The sequence below is a fragment of the Monodelphis domestica genome, chromosome X (assembly GCF_027887165.1).
Source record: "Monodelphis domestica isolate mMonDom1 chromosome X, mMonDom1.pri, whole genome shotgun sequence".
NCBI classification, from domain to species: domain Eukaryota; kingdom Metazoa; phylum Chordata; class Mammalia; order Didelphimorphia; family Didelphidae; genus Monodelphis; species Monodelphis domestica.
Window position 1 is genome coordinate 46317276 of NC_077235.1, and position 17290 is coordinate 46334565.

Below are 17290 nucleotides of genomic sequence, written 5' to 3' on the forward strand. Positions count from 1 at the left end.
GGAGAGCTTCCAGTAGGCTGAGCTAAGACAGATCATGTCCTGGCATGAAGGAGCAGGTCATGCTCTGGGGAGACCATGAAAGAGGGCAAAACACCAGGGAAGGGCAGTATAGCATAGTGGAAAGAGCCCTGAGCCTAGAGTTTGAGCATCTACATTCAGACCCTATCTCTGCTATACATTCATAACCTGTGTGACCCTGGGTAAGTTCCTTCCCCTCCACAGGCCTCACTTTCCCCCTTTATAAAACGAGGGGTTGGACTAAATGGCTTCTTCTAGGATCAAGATAGGGGCTATCTTGCTTGCTTGCATTTTTATCCCTGGTGCAAGTATACCATAAGTGGTTAAGAAACTCTTTCTGTTTCTGTTTCTGTTGATGGGTGGTGGCCTAGAGGACCCTCCGGCTCCAAATCCTGTAGCCCTCCCATCACCCAGTCAAGGAGAGTCACTGATTAAAAGAAGGTACAGGGGGAAGAGGGATTCGGTTTTCTGTGGAACCGTGGTGCCAGAGGTGACTTCCAGCTCTGAGTGACTTTGGGCAAGTCACTTCCCCATTCTAGGCCTCAGTATCCCCCTGTGTGAAATGAGGGAGTTGGGCTAGGTGGACACAGCGGTCCCTTGCAGCTCTAGGATACTGCCGCTTCGCTGGCCTGTTGGTGTGGGCAGGACAAGGAAAGAGAGGAGCAGGAACCACTGTTTGTAGAAGCCCGAGTCCCTGTCCCTGCCTTGCCACCTTTCCCCCCAGGGTTCCCTCCCCCAACCCTTTCCTAATGCAGTCCAGCTGCATCAGACACTTCTCCATGTGGGGTCAAGCAAAGGCCATTCTCATAGGCTTCGCCAAGGGAAGAAGCGCTCCAGAGCTCCAGCCTCCCTCTGAAGAGCACCAGGAGGTGGGGAAGGCTAATGGAACCCATATGCTTAGGCAGAGCCACAGAAACAGACTTCCTCCCTCAGCAGAGACACCGAAGGGCTCCAAGCCTAGAATGTCAGTTTGGCTTCGTCAACAATGAACTTGCCCCAACAACTTGATTCAGAAGAGCGAGCCCCTTCATGGGCTGCCAGAAGCCTCTCTCCCAGGGTGCGGAGACCATCTGGGTTAAGCCATGAGGCCCCTGAAAGATTACATTATCACAGAGCCGCCGTTCAGAGCTGGAAGGAGGCCTCAGACATCATCCACTTCAACCCCTCTCATCTGACACATGAGGAAACTGAGGCCTGCCTGGCTCCAGGATTCGAATGCAGTGCAATTCTCTTCTGTTGGCCCATACTCCCTTCCAAGTCCAAGGGTGGCACGATCTCTTCTTTTGCTGAAGACGTGGAGCACTATGGGTACGGAATATTGCACGTGCCATCACTGGGTTAATTTTGCTTCTTTTTTAACGCTGATTTTCTGTCTTAGAATCAGTACTGTGTATTGCTTCCAAGGCAGAAGAGAAGGAAGGGCAAGTGGCTTGCCCAGGCTCACAAAGCTAGGAAGTGTCTGAGGTCATATTTGAACCCAGAACACCCACCTCCCGGCCCGTCTCTTGATCCACTGAGCCACCTTAACTATTTTTCTTTATGTGTGTATGGGAGGGAGAGGGATAGGAAAGGCTATCTCAGGAAATAAGTCTGATATAAAAATAAAAGCTACCAATAAAACTATGATAAGAACACATTAAAATGTGGCGTCATTGGGCCCTAGCACCAAGAGCAGTGGGAAATGGCTACAGAAGCTCAATGGAGACACACTGCTACTAGGTGAGATACCTGGGGTACGACTTTCACATTGGTTGCTGTCCAATTCTTGGTGATCCCATTTGGAGGTTTCCAGGCAAAGGTACTAGAATGGCTTGTACTTCCTTCTCTAACTCGTTTTACAGATGAGGAAACTGAGGCAAATAAGGTGAAGTGCCTTGCTCAGGATCACATAGCCAGCAAGTGTCTGAGGCCCCATTTGAACTCAACTCTTCCTCACTTTAGACCCAGCACTCTATCCACTGTGGAGACACCTAGCTACTCCTCTGACTTTCAAATATAACGTGGTCTCATTACTTTAAAGATTTCCCCCCACTTTATGTATAAAGTCCAATGGCTTGTCTCCATTGGTTGGATTCACTTATCACTCTTTTTTCGTATTAGAAAAGTTTTTCAGATGCATGTGTTATGTGTCTGCCCAATGTCCACACTCTCCAACTGAACAATAAGAATCAAAATAAGCCTTCATGAGCAATACACATAGATGAGCAAAACAAATTCCTTCATCGGCCACATCTGCAAATTTGGCCCCTGTTCTGTGTCTTGAGTCTGTCACCTCTGGCAGGACGATGGCAGCATGTTCCATCTCGTGTCCTCTGGACTCGTGGTTGACCAACGCATTGCTCAGAGCTTTACTGTCTTTGGAACTCATTGGTCTTTAAAATGTAACCATATAAACTGAATGCTTACCTCGACTTTCGCTGCCTGGGTAGAAATGCTCTTTTCCGCAGAGGGCCACATAGGGAAATGGCATTCTGTAGTTCAATTAGACATGTATTCATCAAGCACTGTGATAGGCACCAAGGGTACAAATGCCAAAAGAATAATGAGAATGAAAACAATCCCTGCCTTCAAATGAGATACAACATGGAGTCAATGTGGTACACTGGAAAGTGCACTGAATTGAGAATCAGAGGACCCAGGTTCAAGTTTTGCCTCTGCCCGTGTGATCTTGGGCAAATAACTTTCCCTCCCTGCATCTCTATAAAGTGGGGGAAGGAGGAATTGGATTAGGGGATCTCTGAGACCTCTTCTAGCTTTAGTTCTATGACACTACAGAATTCTTGGGCCTCAGTTTCCTCATCTATAAAATGAAGGATCTGGGTGCTCTTTCTGATCCCTGTCATCTCCGAATTTATGCTTCTGTGTGCACAGCTAGGTAAATATAAAGAACAAGCAAGTAGTTTCAAGATGGAGAGGACACTAGCCACGGAGGGTCAGAGGGGATCAGGAAAGGTTCTGTGGGGCAAGTGGCATCTGAATTGTGCCTTGAAGAAAGGAAGTCATATAGCAGGTGCAAGGACGGATAGCATTCCAGGCTTGGGGAACAGCCTGGTCAAAGGTGCAGAGGGAAGAGATGGAATTGGGTGTATAGGTAACAGAGTAATAAGAAATCAGTTTAGGAAGGTAGGCTAGATGCAGGAGATTTGAATGGCTAGAAGTATCTATATATTAGTGATGGCAAAACTTTTAGGGATCGAGTGCCCAAACTGCAACCTTTATGCCACATGTGGGCCTCCCACCTTACTCCAGACAGGGGAGAAAAGTGCTCCCATTGGGTTGCTGGGCAGAGGGGCAAGTAATGAGATAAGTGTTCTCAGGTGTGTGTGGAGTGGGGGAAGGGAACAGCCTGCTCTGACACATGTACCATAGGTTTGCCAGCACAGCTATATAGGAAACAGGAAGCAGGGGAGTGATGTGGTCAGACTTGACTTTTTAGGTCATTTTGCAATCTAGGTGGGTCCAGTGAATTGGTGAGAGGAGAGCCTGAAAACAGAGATCTGTTAGGAGGTGGAAAGGGGACAGCTACAAGCTGGAGGTAGAGTCAACAAGATTTGGCAACTCACTGGATACACGGGATGAGAGTAACTGGGGTCATATACCTGGGTAACTAGAAAGGAAGCTTGTCCTCAAGAAAAGCAGACATTTGGAAGAAGGCTGGGCTTGGGGAGAAGGATACTGGGTTCCAAGGTGGACATGATAAGCTTGAGATGCCTCCACAATATCTATTAGGGATGCCCACAAGGCAATGGAGACAGTCATGTGGAAGGGAGCTCAAGATATGGATAGGAACACCTGTGTATAGAGATGACTGCTGAATCCCATGGACACAAAGTACTGGAGGGAGGGAAAGAATATGACTTGAGGGGCCAGAAGGCTTGGATTCTAGTCCCACTGACCAGCTGTGGGACTCTGACCAAGTTATGTCCTACTTCTGGGTTTCTGGAATTTAAGGGACTAAAAAGGGCCGGCAAACGATGCCCCAAAGGCTGAATTGTGAAGCTGGCTCCCAAGTTTTAAAGAACTTTGTGCATCACGAAAGGAAGTAGGATCTCTGAAGTCTCTGCTTTTCTGCAGTGTCTTCTCATATTTGCCTCCACTCAAGAGTGTCCTGGGACGAACCCCTCTTGGCAGATTTATCAACTGAATAAAGTCTAGACAATTAGTTATTTTCTTTAATTTAAAACTAATGTTGCCTTACCAATTTAAATTGAAGCCCCCAAAAGGCTAATTTCCTCCCCATGATAATTTGCTTACACGATTTTCATTAATCTACTCATCTTATTGAAACCTCTAGAAACCACAGGGGACCAGAGATATTGTCTGGTTGGGTTTTCTTTTTACAAAGAAGAGACACAGAGAGACAGAGACAGAGAGATAGAGAGAGAGAGGGTGGAGGGGGGAGAGAGGGAGGGAGGGACAGAGAAAGGAAAATAGAGGACAGAAAGAGAGAGAGGGAGGGAGGGAAGAAGGAGAGGGAGAGAAAGGTGGTTAAAGGAAGAAGAAGAGGGAGGAGAGGGAGGAGGAGGAGGAAGAGGAGGAGGGAGAGGAAGAGGAAGAGGGAGAGGAGGAGGGAGAGGAAGAGGAAGAGGAAGAGGAAGAGGAAGAGGAAGAGGAAGAGGAAGAAGAAGAGGAAGAAGAAGAAGAAGAAGAAGAAGAAGAAGAAAGAAGAAGAAGAAGAAGAGGAGGAGGAGGAGGAGGAGGAGGAAGAGGAGGAGAGAGAAATGGGGATAGAGGGGATGAGGCAGTCTATGAGATCCTCTAAGCTTGGCCAGGCAAATGCCCTAATTCAGGCTCCCCCCGACCCTGGTATGAGAGAGAGTTTTTTAAAAGGGACACAGTTATGGCAGTGAGCTAAGGAAAGGCAGGGAAGATGGCCATCCCTCCACACCATTCTTCCTGCCTTTCTCCCTCCTCACCCGTTTTCTTCCTTCCTCTCCTAGGATTCCCTACCCACTATCCCCCGAGAGTTGTCTGGTGGCCACGTGGTACCGAGAAGGAGTTGCGAAGTGCAGCCTTTACTTCACCATGCTCAGGGCTGGAGCTCCCAAGGGGGGGGAGGGGGGAGAGAGGCCTCAGTAGTCAGGTGCTGGTCAGGAAGCATGATGCAGGTCAGGTTCGAATCCTACCATAGGAAGACTAGCTGAGGCTGGATCCTACTTGACAAATGACATCACACCTTTTGAGGAGCCCAGATGGCTCTTGCCACCAAGCTGCCTCTCTGCCTCTCCCAGGCAGACCTCACTGTTGTTTTAGCCTGCAGTCTCGAGGGGCTCCAGGAGCACCGGCCCCCTCAGGGAGGCCTGCCGGGCTCTTCTCAGGGTTGCTCAATCCACCTCGGTGCCTGGTTTTACCCAGCACTCAGCTGTGGCTCCAGGAAGCTGGAGCGTGTCTAGAGGCCGCACCCCGGCAGCGTCTTTCCCCCTTTTCCCCCTTTGTTTATTTAGAATATTTTTCCATGGTTACATGATTCATGATCTCCCCATCCCTGCTCTTTCTTCCCCCCTCCAGAAGACAACCAGAGGTTCAACTGGGTTATCCGTGTATCCTTGTTCAAAGCCTGCTTCCGTGTGCATCCACGTGTCCCCGTCTGCAGCCATGTGTCTGCACATGTATGTGTCCCCGTCTGCTCTGGGTCCCTCCTGCTTCCATCCACATGTCCCTGTCTGTCTGTCTGTGTCCCCATCTGTCTGTGTGTCCCTCCAGTGCCTGTCCGTGTGCTCCCACCTGTCTGTCCATATGTCCCCGTATGCCTGTCCTTGTGTCCCCACCTGTCTGTCCGTGTCTCCCCTCATGTCTGTCCGTGTGTCCACATCTGTCTGTGTGTCCCCAACTGTCTGTCCATGTGTCCTTGTCCATGTGTTCCCACCTGTATGTCCATATGTTCCCTCATGTCTGTCCATGTGTCCCCACCTGTCTATGTGTCCCCATCTGTCTGTCTGTGTATCTCCACCTGTATGTCTGTGTGTCCCCATCTGTCCGTGTGTCCCTGCATGTCTGTCCGTGTGTCCCCATCTGTCTGTGTGTCCCTGTTTGTCTGTGTATCCCGTCTGTGTGTCCACACCTGTCTCTCTGTGTGTCCCCATCTGTCTGTCTGTGTGTCCCCACCTGTCTGTCCGTGTGTCCCCATCTGTCTGTCTGTGTGTCCCTGCCTGTCTTTCAGTGTATCCCGTCTGTATGTACCCACCTGTCTGTGTGTCCCTGTCTGTGTGTTCCCCCCTGTCTGTCCGTGTGTCCCCATCTGTCTGTCTGTGTGTCCGCATGTGTCTGTCTGAGTGTCCCTGCCTGTCTGTCTGTGTATCCCGTCTGTGTGTCCCCATCTGTCTGTGTGTCCCCGCATGTCTGTCCGTGTGTCTCTGCCTGTCTGTCTATACCGTCTGTGTGTCCCCACATGTCTGTCTGTCTGTGTGCCCCCATATGTCTGTCTGTGTATCCCATCTGTGTGTCCCCGTATGTCTGTCCGTGTGTCCCCACCTGTCTGTCTGTGTGTCCTTGCCTATCTGTCTGTGTGTCCCTGCATTTCTGTCCGTGTGTCTCTGCCTGTCTGTCCGTGTGTCCCCACATGTCTATGTATCCCCATCTGTCCATGTGTCCCCACTTGTCTGTCCGTGTGTCCCCATCTGTCTGTGTGTTCCCCCCCGTCTGTCCGTGTGTCCCCATCTGTCTGTCTGTGTGTCCGCATGTGTCTGTCTGAGTGTCCCTGCCTGTCTGTCTGTGTATCCCGTCTGTGTGTCCCCATCTGTCTGTGTGTCCCCACATGTCTGTCTGTCTGTGTGCCCCCATATGTCTGTCTGTGTATCCCGTCTGTGTGTCCCCGTATGTCTGTCCGTGTGTCCCCACCTGTCTGTCTGTGTGTCCTTGCCTATCTGTCTGTGTGTCCCTGCATTTCTGTCCGTGTGTCTCTGCCTGTCTGTGTATCCCTTCTGTTTCTGTCTGTGTATCCCATCTGGGTGTCCTCATGTTTGGGTCTGTGTGTCCCTGCCTGTCTTTCTGTGTATCCCCACCTGTCTGTCCGTGTGTCCCCACATGTCTACGTATCCCCATCTGTCCATGTGTCCCCACTTGTCTGTCCGTGTCCATCTGTCTGAGTGTCCCGCATGTCTGTCTGTGTGTCCCCGCATGTCTGTGTGTCTCTGCCTGTCTGTGTATCCCATCTGTGAGTCCCCACATGTCTGTCTGTCTATGTGTCCCCGCATGTCTGTCTGTGGTCCCCACCTGTATGTCCGTGTGTCCTTGGATGTCTCTCCTTGTTTCTCTATCTGTCTGTGTATCCTGTCTGTGTGTCCCCACCTGTCTGTCTATATGTTCCCATCTGTCTGTGTATCCCTTCTGTGTGTCCCCACCTGTCTCTCTGTGTGTCCTTGTCTGTCTGTGGATCCCGTCTGTGTCCCCATGTTTCTGACTGTGTGTCCCCATCTGTCTGTCTGTGTGTCTCTGCCTGTCTGTGTATCCCGTCTGTGTGCCCCTGCATCTCTGTCCGTGTGTCTCTGCCTGTCTGTCCCCAGGTCTGTGTATCCCCATCTGTCTGTGTGTCCCCACCTGTCTGTCCGTGTGTCACCGCAGGTCTGTCCGTGTGTCCCCGCATGTCTGTGTGTCCCCATCTGTCTGTGTGTCCCCATCTGTCTGTCTGTGTGTCCCTGCCTGTCTGTGTATCGCGTCTGTGTGCCCCTGCATCTCTGTCCGTGTGTCTCTGCCTGTCTGTCCCCAGGTCTGTGTATCCCCATCTGTCTGTGTGTCCCCACCTGTCTGTCCGTGTGTCACCGCAGGTCTGTCCGTGTGTCCCCGCATGTCTGTGTGTCCCCATCTGTCTGTGTGTCCCCATCTGTCTGTCTGTGTGTCCCTGCCTGTCTGTGTATCGCGTCTGTGTGCCCCTGCATCTCTGTCCGTGTGTCTCTGCCTGTTTGTCCCCAGGTCTGTGTATCCCCATCTGTCTGTGTGTCCCCACCTGTCTGTCCGTGTGTCCCCATCTGTCTGTCTGTGTGTCCGCATGTGTCTGTCTGAGTGTCCCTGCCTGTCTGTCTGTGTATCCCGTCTGTGTGTCCCCATCTGTCTGTGTGTCCCCACATGTCTGTCTGTCTGTGTGCCCCCATATGTCTGTCTGTGTATCCCGTCTGTGTGTCCCCGTATGTCTGTCCGTGTGTCCCCACCTGTCTGTCTGTGTGTCCTTGCCTATCTGTCTGTGTGTCCCTGCATTTCTGTCCGTGTGTCTCTGCCTGTCTGTGTATCCCTTCTGTTTCTGTCTGTGTATCCCATCTGGGTGTCCTCATGTTTGGGTCTGTGTGTCCCTGCCTGTCTTTCTGTGTATCCCCACCTGTCTGTCCGTGTGTCCCCACATGTCTACGTATCCCCATCTGTCCATGTGTCCCCACTTGTCTGTCCGTGTCCATCTGTCTGAGTGTCCCGCATGTCTGTCTGTGTGTCCCCGCATGTCTGTGTGTCTCTGCCTGTCTGTGTATCCCATCTGTGAGTCCCCACATGTCTGTCTGTCTATGTGTCCCCGCATGTCTGTCTGTGGTCCCCACCTGTATGTCCGTGTGTCCTTGGATGTCTCTCCTTGTTTCTCTATCTGTCTGTGTATCCTGTCTGTGTGTCCCCACCTGTCTGTCTATATGTTCCCATCTGTCTGTGTATCCCTTCTGTGTGTCCCCACCTGTCTCTCTGTGTGTCCTTGTCTGTCTGTGGATCCCGTCTGTGTGTCCCCATGTTTCTGACTGTGTGTCCCCATCTGTCTGTCTGTGTGTCTCTGCCTGTCTGTGTATCCCGTCTGTGTGCCCCTGCATCTCTGTCCGTGTGTCTCTGCCTGTCTGTCCCCAGGTCTGTGTATCCCCATCTGTCTGTGTGTCCCCACCTGTCTGTCCGTGTGTCACCGCAGGTCTGTCCGTGTGTCCCCGCATGTCTGTGTGTCCCCATATGTCTGTGTGTCCCCATCTGTCTGTCTGTGTGTCCCTGCCTGTCTGTGTATCGCGTCTGTGTGCCCCTGCATGTCTGTCCGTGTGTCTCTGCCTGTCTGTGTATCCTTCTGTGTGTCCCCACCTGTCTGTCTGTGTGTCCCCACCTGTCTGTGTTTCCCTTTCTGTCTGTGTATCCCATCTGTGTGTCCCTGCCTGTCTGTCTGTGTATTCAGTCTGTGTGTTGCCGCATGTCTGTGTATCCCATCTGTGTGAGCCTGCATGTCTGTCCGTGTGTCTCTGCCTGTCTGTGTATCCTTCTGTGTGTCCCCACCTGTCTGTGTTTCCCTTTCTGTCTGTGTATCCCATCTGTGTGTCCCTGCCTGTCTGTCTGTGTATTCAGTCTGTGTGTTGCCGCATGTCTGTGTATCCCATCTGTGTGAGCCTGCATGTCTGTCCGTGTGTCTCTGCCTGTCTGTGTATCCTTCTGTGTGTCCCCACCTGTCTGTCTGTGTGTCCCCACCTGTCTGTGTTTCCCTTTCTGTCTGTGTATCCCATCTGTGTGTCCCTGCCTGTCTGTCTGTGTATTCAGTCTGTGTGTTGCCGCATGTCTGTGTATCCCATCTGTGTGAGCCTGCATGTCTGTCCGTGTGTCTCTGCCTGTCTGTGTATCCTTCTGTGTGTCCCCACCTGTCTGTGTTTCCCTTTCTGTCTGTGTATTCCATCTGTGTGTCCCTGCCTGTCTGTCTGTGTATTCAGTCTGTGTGTCGCCGCATGTCTGTCTGTGTGTCCCTTTCTGTCTGTGTATCCCGTCTGTGTGTCCCCATATTTCTGTCTGTGTGTCGCCGCATGTCTGTCTGTGTATCCCTTCTGTGTGTCCCCACCTCTCTGTCCGTGTGTTCCCGCATGTCTGTCTGTGTCCCCACTTGTCTGTCCATGTGTCCCCACCTGTCTGTCTGTGTGTCCCCGCATATCTGTCTGTGTGTGCCCACCTGTCTGTGTGTCCCCACCTGTCTATATGTCCCCATCTGTCTGTCCGTGTGTCCCCATCTATCTGTGTGTCCCTGTCTGTCTGTGTATCCCGTCTGTGTGTCCCCATCTGTCTGTCTGTCTCTGTATCCCGTCTGTGTGTCCCCACCTGTCTGTCTGTGTGTCCCTGCATGTCTGTCCATGTGTCTCTGCCTGTCTGTGTGTCCCCATATGTCTGTCTGTGTGTCCCCATCTGTCTGTCTTGTGTCACTGCCTGTCTGTATGTGTCCCTACATGTCTGTCCGTGTGCCTCGGCCTGTCTGTGTATCCCGTCTGTGTGTCCCCACCTGTCTGTGTATCCCGTCTGTGTGTCCCCATGTTTCTGTCAGTGTGTCCCCTGTCTGCCAGTGTGTCCCCATTAGTCTGTTTGTCATCTGTCTGTCTGTGTGTCCCCATTAGTCTGTCTCTCTGTGTGTCCCCACCTGTCTGTATGTCCCCTGTCTGTCCATGTGTCCCCACCTGTCTGTCTGTGTGTCCCCGCATATCTGTCTGTGTGTGCCCACCTGTCTGTGTGTCCCCACCTGTCTATATGTCCCCATCTGTCTGTCCGTGTGTCCCCATCTATCTGTGTGTCCCTGTCTGTCTGTGTATCCCGTCTGTGTGTATTCCTTCTGTGTGTCCCCATCTGTCTGTCTGTCTCTGTATCCTGTCTGTGTGTCCCCACCTGTCTGTCTGTGTGTCCCTGCATGTCTGTCCGTGTGTCTCTGCCTGTCTGTGTGTCCTGTCTGTGTGTCCCCACCTGTCTTTCTATATATGTCCCCATCTGTCCGTCTGTGTGTCCCCTTCTGTCTGTGTATCCCATCTGTATGTCCCCACCTGTCTGTCTGTGTGTCCCCATGTGTCTGTGTGTCCCCATCTGTCTGTCCGTGTTTCCCCATCAGTCTGTGTGTCCCCATCTGTCTGTCTGTGTGTCACTGCCTGTCTGTCTGTGTCCCTGCATGTCTGTCCGTGTGCCTCGCCCTGTCTGTGTATCCCGTCTGTGTGTCCCCACCTGTCTGTGTATCCCATCTGTGTGTCCCCATGTTTCTGTCAGTGCCCTGCCTGTCTGTCTGAGTATCCCTTCTGTGTGTCCCCACCTGTCTGTCTGTGTGTCCCCATCTGTCTGTCTGTGTGTCCCTGCCTGTCTGTGTATCCCATCGTGTGTCTGCCTGTCTGTGTATCCATCTGTGTGTCCCCACCTGTCTGTGTGTCACCATCTGTCTGTGTTTCCCTTTCTGTCTGTGTATCCCATCTGTGTGTCCCCATGTTTCTGTCTGTGTGTCCCTGCCTGTCTGTCTGTGTATTCAGTCTGTGTGTCCCCGCATGTCTGTCTGTGTGTCCCTTTCTGTCTGTGTATCCCGTCTCTGTGTCCCCATATTTCTGTCTGTGTGTCCCGGCATGTCTGTCTGTGTCCCTACTTGTCTGTCCGTGTGTCCCCACCTGTCTGTCTGTGTATCCCATCTGTGTGTCCCCATCTGTCTGTCCTTGTGTCCCTGCATGTCTGTCTGTGTGTGCCCACCTGTCTGTGTGTCCCCACCTGTCTATATGTCCCCATCTGTCTGTCCATGTGTCCCCATCTATCTGTGTGTCCCTGTCTGTCTGTGTATCCCATCTTTGTGTCCCCACCTGTCTCTCTGTGTGTCCCCACCTGTCTGGTCCCCACATCTGTCCAAGTGTCCCCGTTTGTCTGTGTGTCCCTGCCTGTCTGTGTGTCCTGTCTGTGTGTCCCCACCTGTCTTTCTATATGTCCCTATCTGTCTGTCCGTGTGTCCCCGTCTGTCTGTGTATCCCGTCTGTGTGTCCCCACCTGTCTGTCTGTGTGTCCCCATGTGTCTGTGTGTCCCCACCTGTCTGTCTATATGTCCCCATCTGTCTGTGTGTCCCCATCTGTCTGTCCATGTGTCCCCATCTGTCTGTCCGTGTGTCCCCATCTGTCTGTCTCTGTGTCCCCATGTGTCTGTCTGTGTGTCCCTGCCTGTCTGTGTATCCCATCTGTGTGTCCCCGTCTGTCAGTGTGTCCGCACCTGTCTGTCCATGTGTCCGCGCATGTCTGTCTGTGTATCCCGTCTGTGTGTCCCCGCATGTCTGTGTGTCTCCACCTGTCTTCCGTGTGTCCCTGTCTATCTGTGTATCCCGTCTGTGTCTCCCCTCATGTTTGTCTGTGTATCCCCACCTGTCGTTCTGTGTGTCCCCACCTGTCTGTCCATATGTATCACCGCATGTCTGTCCGTGAGTCCCCGCATGTCTGTCTGTGAGTCCCCACTTGTATGTCCGTGTGTCCATCCCGTCTGTGTGTCCCCATGTGTCTCTCTGTGTGTCCCTGCCTGTCTGTCTGTGTAGCCTGTCCCCGCATGTTTGTCTGTGTATCCCCACTTGTTTGTCCGTGTGTCCCCACATGTCTGTGTATCCCCATCTGTCTGTGTGTCCTTACCTGTCTGTGTGTCCCCGCATGTCTCTCCGTGTATCCTGCATGTCTGTCCGTGAGTCCCCACCTGTCTGTCCGTGTGTCACCTTATGTCTGTCCGTGTGTCCCCGCATGTCTGTCTGTGTGTCCCCATCTGTGTGTCTCCATCTATCTGTCTGTCTCTGTGTCCCCATCTGTCTGTCTCTGTGTCCCTGCATGTCTGTCCGTGTGTCCCCACCTGTCTGTGTATCCTGTCTGTGTGTCTCCATGTTTCTGTCTGTGTGTCCCTGCCTGTCTGTCTGTGTATCCCTTCTGTGTGTCCCCTCATGTCTGTCTGTGTATCCCCACCTGTCTGTCTGTGTGTCCCCACATGTCTGTCCCCATGTCTGTGTATCCCCATCTGTCTGTGTGTCCCCACCTGTCTGTCCGTGTGTCCCCGCATGTCTGTCTGTGTGTCCCCACTTATCTGTCCGTGTGTCCCCATCTATCTGTGTGTGTCCCTGTCTGTCTGTGTATCCCATCTGTGTGTCCCCATCTCTGTCTTTGGTCCCCGCATGTCTGTGTGTGCCCACCTCTCTGTGTGTCCCCACCTGTCTATATGTCCCCATCTGTCTGTCCGTGTGTCCCCATCGATCTGTGTGTCCCTGTCTGTCTGTTTATCCCGTCTGTATGTCCCCACCTGTCTGTCTATGTGTGTCCCCACCTGTTTGGTCCCCACATATCTGTCCATGTGTCCCCGTTTGTCTGTGGGTCCCTGCCTGTCTGTCTGTGTATCCTGTCTGTGTGTATTCCTTCTGTGTGTCCCCATCTGTCTGTCTCTTTATCCCATCTGTGTGTCCCCACCTGTCTGTCTGTGTGTCCCTGCATGTCTGTCCGCGTGTCTCTGCCTGTCTCTGTGTCCTGTCTGTGTGTCCCCACCTGTCTGTCTGTGTGTCCACACCTGTCTGTCTATATGTCCCCATCTGTCTGTGTGTCCCCATCTGTCTGTCTCTGTGTCCCCATGTGTCTGTCTGTCTGTCCCTGCCTGTCTGTCTGTGTATCCCATCTGTGTGTCCCCATCTGTCTGTGTGTCCCCACCTGTCTGTCCATGTGTCCCCGCATGTCTGTCTGTGTATCCCGTCTGTGTGTCCCCGCATGTCTGTCTGTGTGTCTCCACCTATCTGTCCGTGTGTCCCCATCTGTCTGAGTGTTCCCACCTGTCTGCCCATGTATCACTGCATGTCTGTCCGTGAGTCCCCGCATGTCTGTCCGTGAGTCCCCACTTGTATGTCCGTGTGTCCATCCCGTCTGTGTGTCCCTATGTGTCTCTCTGTGTGTCCCTGCCTGTCTGTCTGTGTATCCTGTCCCCGCATGTTTGTCTGTGTATCCCCACCTGTCTGTCCGTGAGTCCCCACATGTCTGTGTATCCCCATCTGTCTGTGTGTCCTTACCTGTCTGTCTGTGTGTCCCCGCATGTCTGTCCGTGTGTCCCTGCATGTCTGTCTGTGTGTCCCCATCTGTGTGTCTCCATCTGTCTGTTTGTCCCCATCTGTCTGTCTCTGTGTCCCTGCATGTCTGTCCGTGTGTCCCCACCTGTCTGTGTATCCCGTCTGTGTGTCCCCATGTTTCTGTCTGTGTGTCCCTGCCTGTTTGTGTATCCCGTCTGTGTGTCCCCTCATGTCTGTGTATCCCCACCTGTCTGTCCGTGTGTCCCCACATGTCTGTCCCCATGTCTGTGTATCCCCATCTGTCTGTGTGTCCCCACCTGTCTGTCCGTGTGTCCCCACATGTCTGTCTGTGTGTCCCTTTCTGTCTGTGTATCCCGTCTGTGTGTCCCCATGTTTCTGTCTGTCCCCGCATGTCTGTCTGTGTATCCCTTCTGTGTGTCCCCACCTGTCTGTCCGTGTGTTCCCGCATGTCTGTCTGTGTGTCCCCACTTACCTGTCCGTGTGTCCCCACCTGTCTGTCTGTGTGTCCCCACCTGTCTGGTCCCCACATGTCTGTCCATCCGTTTGTCTGTGGGGCCCTGCCTGTCTGTCTGTGTATTCTCATCTGTGTGTATTCCATCTGTGTGTCCCCATCTGTCTGTCTCTTTATCCCATCTGTGTGTCCCCACCTGTCTGTCTGTGTGTCCCTGCATGTCTGTCCGTGTGTCTCTGCCTGTCTGTGTGTCCCCATCTGTCTGTCTCTTTATCCCATCTGTGTGTCCCCACCTGTCTGTCCGTGTTTCCCCATCAGTCTGTGTGTCCCCATCTGTCTGTCTGTGTGTCACTGCCTGTCTGTCTGTGTCCCTGCATGTCTGTCCGTGTGCCTCGCCCTGTCTGTGTATCCCGTCTGTGTGTCCCCACCTGTCTGTGTATCCCATCTGTGTGTCCCCATGTTTCTGTCAGTGCCCTGCCTGTCTGTCTGTGTATCCCATCTGTATGTCCCCACCTGTCTGTCTGTGTGTCCCCATCTGTCTGTCCATGTGTCCCCATCTGTCTGTCCGTGTGTCCCCATCTGTCTGTCTCTGTGTCCCCATGTGTCTGTCTGTGTGTCCCTGCCTGTCTGTGTATCCCATCTGTGTGTCCCCGTCTGTCAGTGTGTCCGCACCTGTCTGTCCATGTGTCCGCGCATGTCTGTCTGTGTATCCCGTCTGTGTGTCCCCGCATGTCTGTGTGTCTCCACCTGTCTTCCGTGTGTCCCTGTCTATCTGTGTATCCCGTCTGTGTCTCCCCTCATGTTTGTCTGTGTATCCCCACCTGTCGTTCTGTGTGTCCCCACCTGTCTGTCCATATGTATCACCGCATGTCTGTCCGTGAGTCCCCGCATGTCTGTCTGTGAGTCCCCACTTGTATGTCCGTGTGTCCATCCCGTCTGTGTGTCCCCATGTGTCTCTCTGTGTGTCCCTGCCTGTCTGTCTGTGTAGCCTGTCCCCGCATGTTTGTCTGTGTATCCCCACTTGTTTGTCCGTGTGTCCCCACATGTCTGTGTATCCCCATCTGTCTGTGTGTCCTTACCTGTCTGTGTGTCCCCGCATGTCTCTCCGTGTATCCTGCATGTCTGTCCGTGAGTCCCCACCTGTCTGTCCGTGTGTCACCTTATGTCTGTCCGTGTGTCCCCGCATGTCTGTCTGTGTGTCCCCATCTGTGTGTCTCCATCTATCTGTCTGTCTCTGTGTCCCCATCTGTCTGTCTCTGTGTCCCTGCATGTCTGTCCGTGTGTCCCCACCTGTCTGTGTATCCTGTCTGTGTGTCTCCATGTTTCTGTCTGTGTGTCCCTGCCTGTCTGTCTGTGTATCCCTTCTGTGTGTCCCCTCATGTCTGTCTGTGTATCCCCACCTGTCTGTCTGTGTGTCCCCACATGTCTGTCCCCATGTCTGTGTATCCCCATCTGTCTGTGTGTCCCCACCTGTCTGTCCGTGTGTCCCCGCATGTCTGTCTGTGTGTCCCCACTTATCTGTCCGTGTGTCCCCATCTATCTGTGTGTGTCCCTGTCTGTCTGTGTATCCCATCTGTGTGTCCCCATCTCTGTCTTTGGTCCCCGCATGTCTGTGTGTGCCCACCTCTCTGTGTGTCCCCACCTGTCTATATGTCCCCATCTGTCTGTCCGTGTGTCCCCATCGATCTGTGTGTCCCTGTCTGTCTGTTTATCCCGTCTGTATGTCCCCACCTGTCTGTCTATGTGTGTCCCCACCTGTTTGGTCCCCACATATCTGTCCATGTGTCCCCGTTTGTCTGTGGGTCCCTGCCTGTCTGTCTGTGTATCCTGTCTGTGTGTATTCCTTCTGTGTGTCCCCATCTGTCTGTCTCTTTATCCCATCTGTGTGTCCCCACCTGTCTGTCTGTGTGTCCCTGCATGTCTGTCCGTGTGTCTCTGCCTGTCTCTGTGTCCTGTCTGTGTGTCCCCACCTGTCTGTCTGTGTGTCCACACCTGTCTGTCTATATGTCCCCATCTGTCTGTGTGTCCCCATCTGTCTGTCTCTGTGTCCCCATGTGTCTGTCTGTCTGTCCCTGCCTGTCTGTCTGTGTATCCCATCTGTGTGTCCCCATCTGTCTGTGTGTCCCCACCTGTCTGTCCATGTGTCCCCGCATGTCTGTCTGTGTATCCCGTCTGTGTGTCCCCGCATGTCTGTCTGTGTGTCTCCACCTATCTGTCCGTGTGTCCCCATCTGTCTGAGTGTTCCCACCTGTCTGCCCATGTATCACTGCATGTCTGTCCGTGAGTCCCCGCATGTCTGTCCGTGAGTCCCCACTTGTATGTCCGTGTGTCCATCCCGTCTGTGTGTCCCTATGTGTCTCTCTGTGTGTCCCTGCCTGTCTGTCTGTGTATCCTGTCCCCGCATGTTTGTCTGTGTATCCCCACCTGTCTGTCCGTGAGTCCCCACATGTCTGTGTATCCCCATCTGTCTGTGTGTCCTTACCTGTCTGTCTGTGTGTCCCCGCATGTCTGTCCGTGTGTCCCTGCATGTCTGTCTGTGTGTCCCCATCTGTGTGTCTCCATCTGTCTGTTTGTCCCCATCTGTCTGTCTCTGTGTCCCTGCATGTCTGTCCGTGTGTCCCCACCTGTCTGTGTATCCCGTCTGTGTGTCCCCATGTTTCTGTCTGTGTGTCCCTGCCTGTTTGTGTATCCCGTCTGTGTGTCCCCTCATGTCTGTGTATCCCCACCTGTCTGTCCGTGTGTCCCCACATGTCTGTCCCCATGTCTGTGTATCCCCATCTGTCTGTGTGTCCCCACCTGTCTGTCCGTGTGTCCCCACATGTCTGTCTGTGTGTCCCTTTCTGTCTGTGTATCCCGTCTGTGTGTCCCCATGTTTCTGTCTGTCCCCGCATGTCTGTCTGTGTATCCCTTCTGTGTGTCCCCACCTGTCTGTCCGTGTGTTCCCGCATGTCTGTCTGTGTGTCCCCACTTACCTGTCCGTGTGTCCCCACCTGTCTGTCTGTGTGTCCCCACCTGTCTGGTCCCCACATGTCTGTCCATCCGTTTGTCTGTGGGGCCCTGCCTGTCTGTCTGTGTA